At 48.5% G+C, this 14,345-nt stretch overlaps 1 long non-coding RNA gene across 2 annotated transcripts in view; it reads left to right on the plus strand.

Moving 5' to 3' along the window:
• LOC122165181 overlaps window positions 1-14,284 on the plus strand; it is a 30,994-nt gene extending 16,710 nt beyond the window's left edge. Inside the window, exons 4-8 of one of the 2 annotated variants that reach the window (XR_006170421.1) lie at window positions 1,697-1,843; window positions 3,121-3,213; window positions 8,512-8,687; window positions 9,063-9,160; window positions 12,483-14,284. This is a non-coding gene — a long non-coding RNA (uncharacterized LOC122165181). The other variant, XR_006170422.1, reaches the window with a different exon arrangement.
• Window positions 14,285-14,345: the final 61 nt, after the last annotated feature.

A 14,345-nucleotide genomic window follows, 5' to 3' on the forward strand; every position in this document is an offset into this window, starting at 1 on the left:
CTCTCTTCTGCTAGTATTTATTATTTAAGAAAAATAGACAAGGGAGAAGAGAGAGATTTTTTTCCACCGGGGTTTGAAGAAAGATGAAGACGGAACAAAGAAAAGAGGTAAAGGAAGGCTGAGAAAGATGTACCCAACATCACCTACAGGACAGCATTTAATGAGACCTGGTGAGGTCATGGACTAGAAGCAAATAACCAGGCGGGAAGGAAGGGAAAGGGAGAGCTTTTGGGGGTAGGTTGGGGAAAGCAAATGGAAATCCCACACTTTGTGTCTATACAGGGAGGGAAACCCCTCTGCTGGATCACCCACAGCTCCTGGGGACTTGCCCTGGGAACAGCCCCTGCTGCTGCCTGGCATGGGCTTCCATAGGAGACAGCTGCCTCTGCAGCTGACTGTGCAGGGAGTTGGTCAGCAAAATGGATTTCTGGTAAAATATGCACTTTCTGCAAAATCAGACCTTTGGCTGAAAAGCAGTGGTCCTTCTTGGAGGTCTTCCATTGCAATACTTGATTTGGGGCCGGTTTAACTGCTAACTGTGAGCACTGTGTGTCTCTGATGGCTGCCATAGTTAGAAGCTGTTGTGCCTGCACCCCTGCGCTGGTTGCACTGAGGCCAGCACTGCCATCTGGAAATGGTCAAATCGAGCCCCTTATCTGAACGTTTTTAAGGAAACTCTTTTGTTCTATGGCAGAGCAAATTCTGGGTTAAAGTGACAGTGTTTTCAAGGCAGGGCAGATCTTAGGGTTTGGGGAAAGATGGATAAACCTGCTTTCATTCAGCTGTAGTCCAAAGTCATTTGCATCCATCTCAGACTGCTTAGCTTCCAGGGTCTATTGAGATGGCAACCCTATCTCATACTGCTGTGGGCCACCGAGCAAAATTCTCTGCTGAGTTTAAGTAAATGCATAAATGATATTCCTGGTGGACAACTTCTTAAGCCCAGCTGGTTACCTGTGCATTAAAGCAGCCTTCTGAAATATCAGCATGGGTGGAGGAAATGTCAGCCCCAGCCTGTGACAGCGCGGTTGATCCCTCAAAGAGCCAAGGAGAGCAATTAGAGGGGAAAAGTTGGAGGGAGGTGAAGAGGAGAGAGATTTTAGGGGATGGAGGGAACTGAGAGCTCTAATCAGGTAGAACAGTCGTAATAAGGAAAGTGTGTTTCTGTGGGAGAGCGTATTTACTGGAGGTTTTCTCTCGAAATAATCAGCCTGAATCACAGCTTTATTGTGTGATAGGTGTGGTGATGTTAGACTGGGAAAACAGAATGCTGATGTGGAAGCAGGACTCCCATTTCCCTCCAGTAAATAGTGCTGAGGATCAAAGAGTGCTTTTCCAGAGCTGATACAATGGAGGGAGCCCGCCCTGCATGGGGAGGTGATGCTGCTGGTGTCCCTCCATGCCGACAAGCTGAACCGTGCCTTGTCCCTGCACTGTCATCCTCACTCAGATCTTTGCTGCTGTGTGAAAGAGGGTTTTACCACTTTCTTTCATTATTTTTCCAGGAAGCTCACATAACCCTTTGTGTCCCAGGCAGGAATAGCCACTTTTATAGAGAATGGAGTCTGGTGGTGGATCCGTAAAAGGATTTGCTTGTTAAAAAGACTTCCAGGGTGCTTGCTATGACTGTTGGTATTTTGTAGGTTGTATTTTTAAAAGCACTCTTCCCTTTCTGTCCCTCTTTTTCCCTGTGAAGGGCCTCATGCCAAAACCGTGGGTCTCTGGGCAGTGCTCAGCCCACCAGCAGCTTCCAGGCAGACAGTGCTGCTGAGCAGTGACAGATGGACAGGAAAACGTGCTGCAGACACAGGACTTCATGCTGACAGCCCGTTCTAATTCCCTGGTAGGTACATAGAATCTCACCTTTCCATCTGTAGGTGTCTACCTGCACACAGGAATTGCCATGGCTGTGCTGTAAGCAAACACCTTTGCTCACCTGATGTTGTTTTGTTCACCTTACAGTTGGTTCTGCTTCTCCTGTTGGGTGCCCAGAGCTGAACCCTCTGGCTGTCTGCTTTTGCAAGGGGGACTGTGCCCAGATATAGCAGTATCTGGCAAGACCCAGTGCCCTACAGCCTAATTTTAGCTCCCTGCTGCAGGCTGGCTTCCTGTAGTGGGCCAGGAGGAGGTTAATGATATCTGGGCAGCTCTCCAAATCCAATGTAATGTTTATTTAGGATAACAGCATTGCAGAGCAGACCAAGCATGACCCCTTTCCATGCACGTCTTACCTGGCATGGCCCTGTTTCCACACATGGAGCATCTCAGATTTGTCAGCTCTTGGAGGATGGATGAAGAGAGTCCTTTCCTAGATCAAAATAGGTCCTGTACAACCCTGCCCACCTATTCACCTCCTAAACCAAACAGATGCTGTATTTCTAGACAAAAACACTGTAATAGGTTGCAGATCTATGATGGTAATGGAAATAGACACTCAAACAACCTCCTGCTAAAACTTTACAGGATGCTCCTCACCTGATCCCTTTGGCCAGGAATTGCTAACAGACTGCAAATAACATCCTGGACACCATTGCTCTAGAACAGCCCAAGTCTCTGAGGCACCACTTCCAGGTGCTTGTTTTGCACATGTCATAGATAAGATTATATGTTAGAATTAGCATTTAGGGGAGACAGGAATGGTTTAGAGGCCACATGGGTAGTTTGGTCTGACGTGGCTAAAAACATTTAATTTCATATATAATGCTGCCAAGGGCAAAGGGCAAACCCTACTGACCAAAGAGCATTTCATAAGTGCACAGCATGCATTCATCTTGCATTCAAAGCACAGATTCCCTTGCCACAATCACCTCAGTTTGCAGGAAGTCAGGACGTTCAGCTTCACTGCACCCCACTGTGCTTGGAGGAGCTGGAGCCAAGGGGTATGGGTCTTTGTTTGGTGGTCCTGTATGTCCTGCATGTGTGCACATCTGGTTTTGGGATCTGAGAGGTTGCAGATTGACATCTGAGGTGAGGAGGGATGAGAAGAAGCAGTAGCCATACCCTCTGACAGGGCAGAGCTCATGGGATGTGTTCATTCACCTCAGCTGTTGTTTATTCATCTCAGCTGCTGTCGAAGAGCTTAATTTCAGCCATGAACTTACAGCATCTTCCTCCCTACAGTGCAGCCCCTGCAGTTACTGTGCTATTCTTTTGACACAACATGAGCAGACATGTGATGGACTCAGTCCCAGGGATGTCCTATGCCAGTACACAGTGAGTATGCTGCTTGCTTGGGGCTGTATGTGGGCTCCCCTCAGGGCTTTGTGAAGGGTTTGGGTATGAGCCATAAGACCTGGGGGCTTGGAATGTGTTGGGGAAATGCTTCTCTTCTAGCAATGAGCACTTGCAGATGCATGTGGCCAACAGTGGAGCCTTTGTCACTTCCCAGTGGGTGCAGAAAAGACTTGTACGTGTTGCCAAAAGTGTTTTCTGAGAGCTGAGTTGCTGGTTCTGGTTTCACTGATAGCTGAAAAACAGTTGCACATGCAAGCTTCCCAGGCATGCTCCAAGAGACACCATGAGAACACCAATTTAACAGGGTCCCTGGAGAGTGCTAGGATGCACTTCCTCCTACCTGAAACATTCAGGAAGATGGCTGGGCAGCCAGATGGCTGTATTCGTGTGTAGCTGTTATTAATGTTTCATCTGATTGTGTTTACAACATGCTTAATGCGACTACTAGGTTCCCCCAGCAGGTTTATGTTAAGTCTAAACAGAACAACGATACAGCTCTACTGGGGGCTTGACTGGTGAAGCTGGGTGTCAGCTGATCTGCTGCTGAAGTGTGCTCGTGCACTCATGGAAATAAGCAGAGCCCATCAGTATCTATAGAGGATGCTCAGCCACAGGCAAGAGTGACCACTGGGTCTCCTATGTGGTCTCAGCAAATGGCTTTACCCAAAAATGCACGGGTAGAGGTAGAGAATCTTGGGGAAATAAGTTGTGTATATAAGCTGTGCTCCAAAGAGATGCTGCTGTGGTGTGACCATAGTTAATGCCTATTTGCTGGTGGAGGGGCAGCAGAAGAAACTGTTGGTGCATTGGCATGGGCTTGTGGTGTGTGAAAGCCCTTCCTCAGCATCATACCTGCTCCTCAGCAGTGTCTGTGGTCTCTGGGCCAATGCATGTTCCCTGCTCATTTGTAGACCAACAAAAGATGTGGTGAGTGGAAAGGGAAACTTCAGAGAGTGCAAGACAATAGAAGCAGGGAGCTCTGCCAAGAGTTGGATTGCCTGTCCTTTTCATAAACATTTCATGTGGAGGTTACCCAAGTTGAAAAAACAAGAGAACCCAGAACACCCACCCTCTCTGGAGGAATTGAGTTTATCGTTAATAATCTACTGCTAAAAGGGTAACATCTGTTTTGGACAAACTGTAATGAGATTTAAACCCCAGGTGGAGGGAGGACTTCACAGTAATAAATGACTTTCTGTATGTCTAAATAGTTTTAATTTTTTTTTTTTTTTCTGGCAGAAATGGCTGCTTTTCACCTCAGGCTTCTTTTTGCCAGCTCTTTTTGTTTAATGATTGCTATTAATTTCCAGGGTGGCAGATGGATTCTAGCCTGGTGTAGTCTGAAATGAGGAAAAACAGCCCAGGAAGGTGTGAGCTTGCCATGAATGTGAGCATGGGTCACATGTGTCTTCATGGGATGCCACGTGTGTTTGCTTTCCAGGGGAACTATTGCTTCTTGGTAGCTGCTCCCCACCCCAGGGATCCTCAAGCATCTCTCCCTTTCCTTTGGCTAGGAAAGGGAATTGGCTCTCTTGGTCACTGCTGGTAGCACTGCTGGTTTAGACCTTGATACATCAAAGCTGCTGATTTCAGCAAGGCTCTGGGAGGAATTCAAACCAGCACTTAAGCACTTAAGCTGAAGTGAGCTGGAGAGCAACACATGGTCCCCAAAACATGGAAAGGAGCTCACTGCCTTGGTTGGGTGATGCCCATGGCTGCTGCTGCCAGAGGATGGGGATTCCTCCTTGGGCATGAAATGCAGGCTACAGTGCTTTTCCCATGTAGCTCTGATTTGTATGGGGTGGGATGCTCCAAATGGGAAATCCAAATGGGAAGGTGGAGACAAGTGGCTGCTGTTAAATCCAGTGGCCCACGTTGTAAGTTCCTAGTGCCCAAAAAGGCATTTTCTCACTCCTTCTGACACCATCTCCTCAAGGAGAAACCTGATGAAGAGCTAACTCCAATTAGTGCCTCAGTGTGCTGATGTGTCCTGCCTGCCCTTTCCCATGTTGAAGGAGTATCCCCAGGCCCAGCCCAGGATCTGGGCATGCAGGGTGGCTGGAGGAGGACCACAAAAAGAAGCTGGTGATGGACCACCACGTGAGGGTGCTCCAGGATGGGAGGATGGGGGAAGGAGGGAGGGTTTCTACTGCCAGGGGTGAGCCCCAGCGATGGAGAGAAGGGCGTAGAGATAGAAAGTGTAGCATCTCAGGTGATGCAGATAATCTCCCTTAATCTCCTGCTCAAAATAACCCAAAGTCAAGTAAAGGAGGGATTATATGGCCTAAGCCACTGTTATCGCCAGGGTGTAACAGACTTAGGTTGCATCTGAAGGGCTGCCAAGGAGGAAGAGGAGTGCAGCAAATGTCGACCTGTTGGCAGTGTCTCAGTGTGAGGGTGTCTGGGGAGGCTGGGGACCCTCCTGGGATGGTCCAGAGAGAGAAGGGCTGCAGGAGAAGTGGCTGCCTGCAGCCTCAGAGGTCTGTGTGGGGACCTGGTCCAAGGTATGTCCAACTGCATGGAGATGGTGCAATCTTTTACACCTTGGTGTTGATAATAGGTTTATTCTTAGCATGGGATTCTTACCTGTTAATTATTCTAATGGGAGAAGCCATCTGACTCAGCTCTACAGCTGAGAAAACGAGCCCCTGAAGAGGTAAACAGCCCATCAGGTGCTGGAGCAAGGTAGGCAGTTCTTGCTCTCCCGTCACCCAACTCCACCATTTCTATTTTTAATGAAATTTGCCTGATGCACCCTTGGCTGCCCGCTCATGATAGCCATGAGGCACTTGTGAGCTGAAGGCATCTCCTACCCTTGGCTAGATAGTCGCACCCAGGCTCAGCTGCTGTGCTGCTGCCAGCAAGGGCTGAGTTGCAGAGCCCTGTCCTGCAGAGCTCCTGGTGATGCCTATGAGATAGCAGCGCAGAAACAGTGTGAAGTGGCGTTGCCCTGGGGAGGGAATGGAGTGTGTTCATTTTAATGAGCTTGTCCATGCCTAAAGGAGAGAGAAAGCGAGAGAGGCCAACCTGGTTTAATAAACTCCAGCATGCAGATTTAATCAGATGGATCATTGTTCCTTGCACAGGGATGAATATATTAAAAAAAAAAAAATTCAAACTTTTCCCCTTTGTTTTTCATTTGTGTTATATGCTACGGTGTGATAAAACATCCTGGGGCCAGCTCGCAAGCCAATAAAAGAGATGGTGGGGGAGAGGAAGGTGCTGATCCATGTGAGCAGGAGGGGTGAGGCTGGGCTTGCAGTGAGGGCTGCAGCACGCTCAGCTCTGGGGAAGATGTGTATCTGGGCTATGAGCTGCCATCAGCACCTTTTCAGACCTCCAGCCCTAAATTCCAGCAGTGCAGTAAGGTTGCAGCTTGAGGTATGAATGTGAGGAGCTACCTGGTGCTAAAAGCCATCCCTGGGCAAACCTGGCATCTGCATCCTGCTGTGCCACCCCATGCTCCTGCCTTTGCAGAATGGTGGCCCTGCGTGCAGCACAAAGCAGCGTGCAGCTGTAGGGCTGTGTCAGTGCGTGCGCTGGGAGGACACGGCCCTGGCTTGTGGGTGTCTTGCCCTGTGGGTGTGCATAAAGCCAGCTTAGGCCAAAGAGTATTTGGTGCTAAATCCTGGTTGGAATACCTGGAGCTGTGGTATCACCTTCCTTTGGGAGGATTGCCCTAAAGTGCAGCATTGACCTGTCCATGAAAATGTCACCTACGGCCATTTGGTGTTAAAAATTCAAAACTTTGCCTTCTGGCACACCCCCACGTTACTGCTTCATTACTTTATCCATTACTGGGTATGAGCGCTAATAAATAATCCCACTTCCATTCCTACTGTTGTTTAAGTGGTCATTAATTGTGGTTTATATGCTGTCTTTGTATATTTGTGTACGACAGCTTCTTCATGATTCCTTGATTAACCGTGATTGATTGCGTATTTTAAAATCAATTAAAAGTTTTGCTCTGAAAGGTAAAGTCTTTAGCAGTAATGCTCCAAGGCGTTGCCATTTATGATGGAGTTATTGTAGTGCTGGCTGCCATGAGAGCGGCACACTGATCTTTTTTGTCTGGATCCATGCAGACACGTGTATAAGTGAGTGTGCAGACACTTGTGTCTTTTTTGACTGAGTTATAGCTGGAAAAGAGGGGGTGGTTTCTCTTAAGGTTCTGGACCACATAGGGTGGGTTGGTTTCATGGCCAGCCAGGTATCACCAACTCTCTTCCCTAAGAACTGAGTGCAAGTCTTGAGTCCCAAAATGCAAAATTTCCATGCTGGCTTGAGAGCAGTGTGCCTTGGCCAGCTCCTCTTTACCAAGTAGACAGCTGCCAGTGTGCTGAGCTGAATGGGGCCACCAAGAGGGGTGTGCATCCTCCTGAACTGCTGTTTCAGGGAGCGAGTCTGTGCCTTGTGGGGGTGCATAACTGTGCAGGTATGTGATTCTGGTAATGATACAATGCTGGTGTGATGGAGGAGGAGATGTGGCTGCTGCCTGGGCATCAGGGTGTGTGCTGGAGCACAGATCTCTCCACTTCATAACACCAAAGCTGGTGTTGTATCAGTCCTCAGCTCATCGTACTGCTGCTGAGCTGGGAGGATGTTTCCAGCACCAGAGCAGGAGGAGATGAGGTTAACACTGCTTTCTATATGCTCTGTGCCTTCTCCTGTAAATCTCAATCCAGCATGTGTGCCAGGGTGCCTCTGCCCAATGCACTGAGTCGGGGGTGAGGACACCATGTGGATCTTGCACGGCTTCTTGGATGTGGGAGGAACTAAAATCCCTGGGGGCCAGGTGGAAGTAGGGCCCTGTTTACTGATTCCCACTCTGCCCCCTTTTTCCCCCAGCATCCCAGCTGCACCCAGGGGTGCCTGTGAGGGGAAATCACCAATCTAATTAACTGATGGGGGAAGTGCTCTGTGCAAGCCCTGGAATGGGATGGTTCTGTCGTATTAACTCTCCCCCTCGCGTTGATGTTAATGAAATAAAGAAATATGATGGTTCCAGACTTTTAAACTTCTTATAGCTCCATTTGCATAATGGCCACTGCTACCCTGAACAGGAACTGATCTGTCGAAAAACATTGTTCCAGCCCTCTATCATTCAGCTCAATGGAAGGCGCAGATTGGCCCACAGGGGCTGTTTTTTGCTGATGGAATGGAGTATGCCTCGCGCCGAACATAAAAAGCTAAAATTAGGACTCAATTCAATATTGTAAAAAAGAAATTGGTTAAAAGTTATAGATCAATAACTGTTAACGTGACTCTATTTTTCAGGCGGGTCATGTTTACTGCTGCTGGTGATGTGGGGACGGCTCCTTCCCACCTGCTGAAGACACTCTGCTGTCCCTTCGGAGCAGTCTGTTGTGGCTCAGCTGTCCTGAGCAACCCTGTGAGCTTTGCTGCAAGCTCTGGAGTTTGTCATGAATGTTTGCTGCACCGTGCAAGGCCAGGTATGACTGCACCCAGCTCCAGGACTCTTCTCCACCTTCCTGAGTGACACTTGGCATCAAGCAGTGAGTGATGCTGGTAGCGTCCCTCTGAGATGGACGATGCCTCACATCTCAGTGCCCCATGTCCCCAGTCCTCAATGCCCTAGAGCAACTCTTCTTGATGCCCTTGATCACTGCCCTCTGCTCCTCCGTGCCCTCTATCTCTGCTTCTTACTTATCTACATCTCAGCTCCTTGATTACCAACATCTCTGCTTCTCCTCATCCTGGCTCTCTGTTCCTTGATGATCTAGATCTCTGCTCTTTGATGCCCTAGATTTACACTTATCAGTGCCCTAGATCTCTGCCTGCTGCAAAGACTGTTTCTCTCCCAGCAGACGATTCCTGCACTACTTCCACCAATTTGAGAGTAACTGGATGCTTTCACCCCTGGGTTTTGGTTATGGTGTGTGTTTGTCCTGTCCATTACAGCAAGGTAAGCATCTCTTCCTTCACTATGTGTATTTAAACCATGGTGCCCACGAGCAGAAACTGTATCTCTCAGCAGCATTGTGAGTTTAGGGAGCACAGCCCCAGATAATGGGGATGGGGAGCAGGGAGCTGGCTGAGCATTGTGAGCCAGCATGATGATGGTCCTTCTGCTCCCAGTCACCTTGGGCTTGCTTCTGACAGCTCATTACAGCTAGTCTTTGATCACTTGCCTCTCCCCCTCTCTGTACTTAGAAATGCTGGAGAGCTTTCGTGACTGATATTATCAAAAAGGACGTTTTTATTTCCAAAATATACAGTGTAATTAGAACTGCAAAGGAAGGGAGCAGCCAGTCCATAAAAACACCCACTCTGCGACAATCTCTGTCCTGACCCTGTGGGAACTGGGAACAAAAGACTGCTGGGTTTTGGGGCGAATAATTTCCCAAATAATGGGAGCACCCCTCAGGTCCCAGCCAAAAAGAGCTCTTCCACTTCTTGGGAAGGCTTTGCTGTGGAAATGCTCTCACTCACAGCTGAACATGTTTTGCTGAATTGGGACCCACTGGAAGCATGAATTGAATAGCTTCAACCAGCAACACAGAGACCCTCGCCTAACCCATCACCATGCAAATATGCCTTCTGATGGAGTGATCGAAGGCTCCACTGCCACACACAGCACTGCAAGCATATTTTCAGCTTTGCAGGGCCCTCTCCCGCAGGCAACTCCATCCTTTAGGTGGGAGGGCAGCGCTTCCCTCTGCCAGCTGCTGGCCATGGGCAGAGGCTGCCTCACAGAGACCCAGCTCCCGTCCTTCCCATCTCTACAGCTGGCCCAGGAAACAATGGACTTCTTAAAAATTGATGGGGTTCATTTCCTGCCTCTGTGCACTCAAAGCATCAGCTCTGCCACTACCAGCAACGTCCACATTAATTACTATCATAATGCAAGTACCTCTGTGTGCGCTGCCTTGCCTGGAGAGTCTGTCCCAGTAGTGACCTGCATTTTCCTCCCCTCAAGACCTTGCCCGTGGCTGAGCTTTCCAGAGCTGCTGCATGCACAGCAACAAAGCTGGGATAGCCCCAGAGGAGGAGAGGCAGCAGGAAGGGTCTGCACACAGATCCTCTCTGATCCAGGCTCAGAGGTTCACCTGGTGCATGGGTTTCTCCTTCCCTGAGTCCTATTGAGCAGCAACACCCCAAGTCTGTGTGGAGTCCCCACACTGAGTGCCCTCAGCTCTGAGCCCCAGGGTGCAACCTTCAGCATTCCACCACTGAGTCCCTCCAAACAGAAATTTTCAGTTTCCAAGGAAAAAATAATCTGGTCATGGAAAAACACCCAGCTCGCTCAAACAGAGCTGCTGGGGTTGGGGCCAGGCCATGCTGGTCTGCTTTTCAGTGCCCTGTGGACTGCAGAAAATTATGAATTCTTTTCTTTTTTTTTTTTTTTTTTTTCTTTTTTTTTTGCATAAAATTATGATTATCCAGTATTTAAGACAAGCATGTCTTAGACCGTGAAATGACTTGCATGAGAGAGATAAAACACTGGAAATTAAGAGGAAGCAGAAGCCAGCAATGCAAAGATCATTGGAAAAGCCTGTTCAGCATGGACCGAAGAGCTCCAATCCAGGTATCATATACAGCCTCATCAAAGCCAGACTAAAGGTGTCCTCTGAATAAATGAACCTACCAAAATGAGGATCTGGAGGAGACTGACGAGCACTGGAGAACGCATCCAGAATACTTCATCAGTGCCTTTTCCTATCCACCTAAAAATCCCAAAGGGCCTGCAGGCAATTGGTAACAGTTCCTCAGAAAAAGGTCTAGGAATTATAGCAGGTCATGAGCTGAACATGAGCTATCAGTGTTGCATCAAGAGGCACGGTGCCCTGGGAGATGTGTGCAGCAGCATGACCTACCCAGGCTCACCACATCATCTCTCTTGCTTGTTCAGTGCTGGTGAGGTCTACAGCAGAGCAAATTCCGGCATCGGCAGCTCGTGTCAAAAGGGAGGCAGCAACACTGCAGTCAGCATGCAGGGAACAGTGAGAATGATCAGAGGTCTACAAGACATGACCTACAAAGGAAGATTGAAAGAACTGGGTTATTTAGCCTAAAAGAGATGATGGGAGAAGAGATGTGATAACAGTCTTCAAGTGCTTAAAAGGCTGCTGCCAAGGGGAAGAGAATAATCTGTTCTTTGTGTCCATGGTGGACAGGACAAGAAATAATCGGCTTAAATTACAGCAAGAGAAATCAGGTTAGACACCGGGACAGAACCGGCGAGGCTGAAGCTGGGCGGAGAAATGACGGCAATGCTCTTGGAGGCAGAGGGGTTCTGTTGGGTTGGGATGGCCGTGGGGAGAGGCTGATGTACTTCCACATCCCTGCAAGGCCTTTGACACAAGGTTTGGTGTTGCTGCATTTCCCAGAGCAAGGTCATGCTGCAGCCATCGCTGCTGGGAGGATGAATCCCAGCCACTTTGTCTTGTGAGGACTTCCAAGACGGCAAAACATGGTTTTGTGGCAAACTGAGAGCACAAGTCAGCATTTTCAGTTATTCTTCTTGCAGTGAAAAAATACTTGAAAATGGATTATTTTTTTTTCTCCCATCTATTTCAGCCATCCTATTGTAACACAAACAGAGCAGAGTGCCCCAGCCGTGCCCCATGGGCAGGCCAAAATGACACAGCCCAAACAAAACCTGTTTGATAACGTCCTTGCTGAAAACATCAGTGAACTCGCTCTCTTCCCTTCCAAACAATTAGATGGAGCTGACACACCATTTTCTGAGTGAGGAGATTGCCCTGAGATGTTTTCCAACTGGCTCAGAGGGTTCTTGCTACCTGAGAGGCAAAAAGAAAAGGAAAGGCACGCACTTGTCCAAGAGCAGCTCTGCTTCTGCTGGCAGCGCAGTGCTGCTGAGTGCGCACCGCTGGCCAAAGATTGAGAGATGCTGTGTTCTCAGGAGAGATGGTTATTACCACTGGATTCCAAGAGCAATCCTTTATTTTAAAACCTGCCTCCTAATTCATTTTATATTTACCCATAAAATGTTGGCCAAGGTTTCTGAGAGCTGCAGTCTTTTGGAAAGGCCAAGTCTCCAGCGGAGCTGACTCAGCAGTAGCTCTCCTGATTGAAGCGGTGTGAATTCGTACCACCCCTGGGCAGGGATGGAAACAGAGGAGCTGGGCTCTCCCTGCCTTTGTTTTCTGCAAGGAGCAAAGCTTGCTGCTGGCCTGCAGGGCTGGGAAGGGGACTGACAAAGCGCATAATTCTCCCTGCTTGTTTCCCCCCTGCTGTGCATCCCAACTTTTGTTCACTTGCAGTTTAATACATCTGAGATGAGAATCAGAAGAAAGAAGAAAGAAAAAAAAAAAAAAAGATGAAATCCCTGTAAGTAATTAGTTTTCAGCCTTTCTGCCCAGCATCAAGGAGGGATGCAGAAAATACCCAGCTTATTAAAACATCCCCCTGCTTCCACCCAGGATGCTCTGAGACAGGCATGCCTTGCCTAGGGTCAGGCATCCCAGCTCCTTCCCACACCATAGTGGGAGCACACTGGGACTTGGACTAATTCTAACATAACCCCTTGTGCTAAGCCAGTTTCTGCCTCCCTTTTTCCATGTTGCTGATTGCCCTAGTTGTTCCCCTAGCTCCTGGGCACGATGGTAATGCCTCCCCTGTCTGTATTTGTGAGGCAGTGGTGTCCTAAGTAGCTCATGCTTGGGAGATAAGGTCTCCTCTGCAGAGCCTGGCCTTCATCTTCATGCTATTGTGGGCCCTCCTCATCCAAGGCCTGGGAAGAGAAGAATTTGATACTGCGGACTGCAGTGGAGTCCTATCCCAGGTGGACCAAACTTCCTTTGCTTCAAGGAAAAATTCATGTTAGGATGAAGGGAAAATCAGGAGGAAGCTGAAAGTTGCCCATCTCATACCTTGGAGAGGAGCTGCTTCTGATATCTCTTACAAGGCATTTGAGTGGTGGCCAGGCTATGAAATAAAGCCAAGGCTGTTTGAATTGACAGCTCATTCCACATACAAGCAAAGCCCAGAAGGCCATCCAGAGCTGCATAACAACAACGGGCTAATAGATAAGTACATAACGAAAACCTAATGAGAACACCAGTATCTCCTAAGTTCAGCTTCATTCAGAAAGCCAAGGATATGGAATTGAGTCAGTTTGTGTCCGATGGCCATAATGAATATGCCACAGGAGATGCCCAGAAGGAATAATACCATAAATTGGCAAGGTTGCAGCTGCATTCATCTGCTCAAACAAGAGCTGGTCATCCATAATCTGGCAGTATCAAAGACCAGTACATCAGTTCCAATGTCATTATTTCTAGCTTCAAGTATGGGTGGGAACACTCAAAATCTGACAGCAGCCCCAACAGATGTGTCACTACTGTGAGAGCCAGTGCTGGAAGGCCATCCAGAGGTATGAAGCAGAGTTAATTTATTCTAGCTAATGCTGAGGATCATTAGGGGATTCAAACAACCACCACCACCACCTAGTCCTCTGGAGCAGGCTGTGAGTATGTGTCTGGGACATGCATCAGTAATGATGTATTGCAGCTGGAGTCTGCAGCCCCAAACCTGTGTTTTGAGCACCCTACAGCTGGCTCAGGAGCAGCTTGCATTGATTTGGGAGCTTTGGTCTCCTTTCCTAAGGGGCTAAAAGACGGGTGCAGGGCAGTTGTCATCCCCAGTGTTGGCTGTAGGGGACAGGGGCAGGAAGTCCCCAGCGAGGACCTTCTCCCCAGGTTGTTTGCAGGGGAATCGGGGTGATTGGAAGCCAGCGGGCCTCCGAGCGTTGCACAGCGTTATTCATGTAGCAGCTAATGGAGCTTACTCAATCCATAAAGATTTTTAGTCAGGAGTTTGATGTTAATTATGGGCCAAAACATTTAATAGCCCGTTACACTTCCACGAGGCATTTTTTTTAATTAAAAAATGATATATTGCAGAAAAGGGGAAAAAAACAGAGGGGAATAATTGAAGATTGTTTTATTCTGGAATGACCCGAGGCAGGGAAGGCAATGAGGAGCCAGCGTGTCGGGAAACGTGATGGTAATGGCATAGACCTGGCAGCATGGGAAGAGTGGAGCAAGGTGGGAGCAGCTGAACATCTGGGAGAAGGAGCCCTAAGGCGGGTGGGTGGGTGAACAATGAGGGGGTGCTCTGTGCTG

This window comes from Centrocercus urophasianus, unplaced genomic scaffold (assembly GCF_019232065.1).
Source record: "Centrocercus urophasianus isolate 14NV4802_14NV808 unplaced genomic scaffold, USGS_Curo_1.0 seq_29, whole genome shotgun sequence".
Taxonomy (NCBI): Eukaryota; Metazoa; Chordata; class Aves; order Galliformes; family Phasianidae; genus Centrocercus; species Centrocercus urophasianus.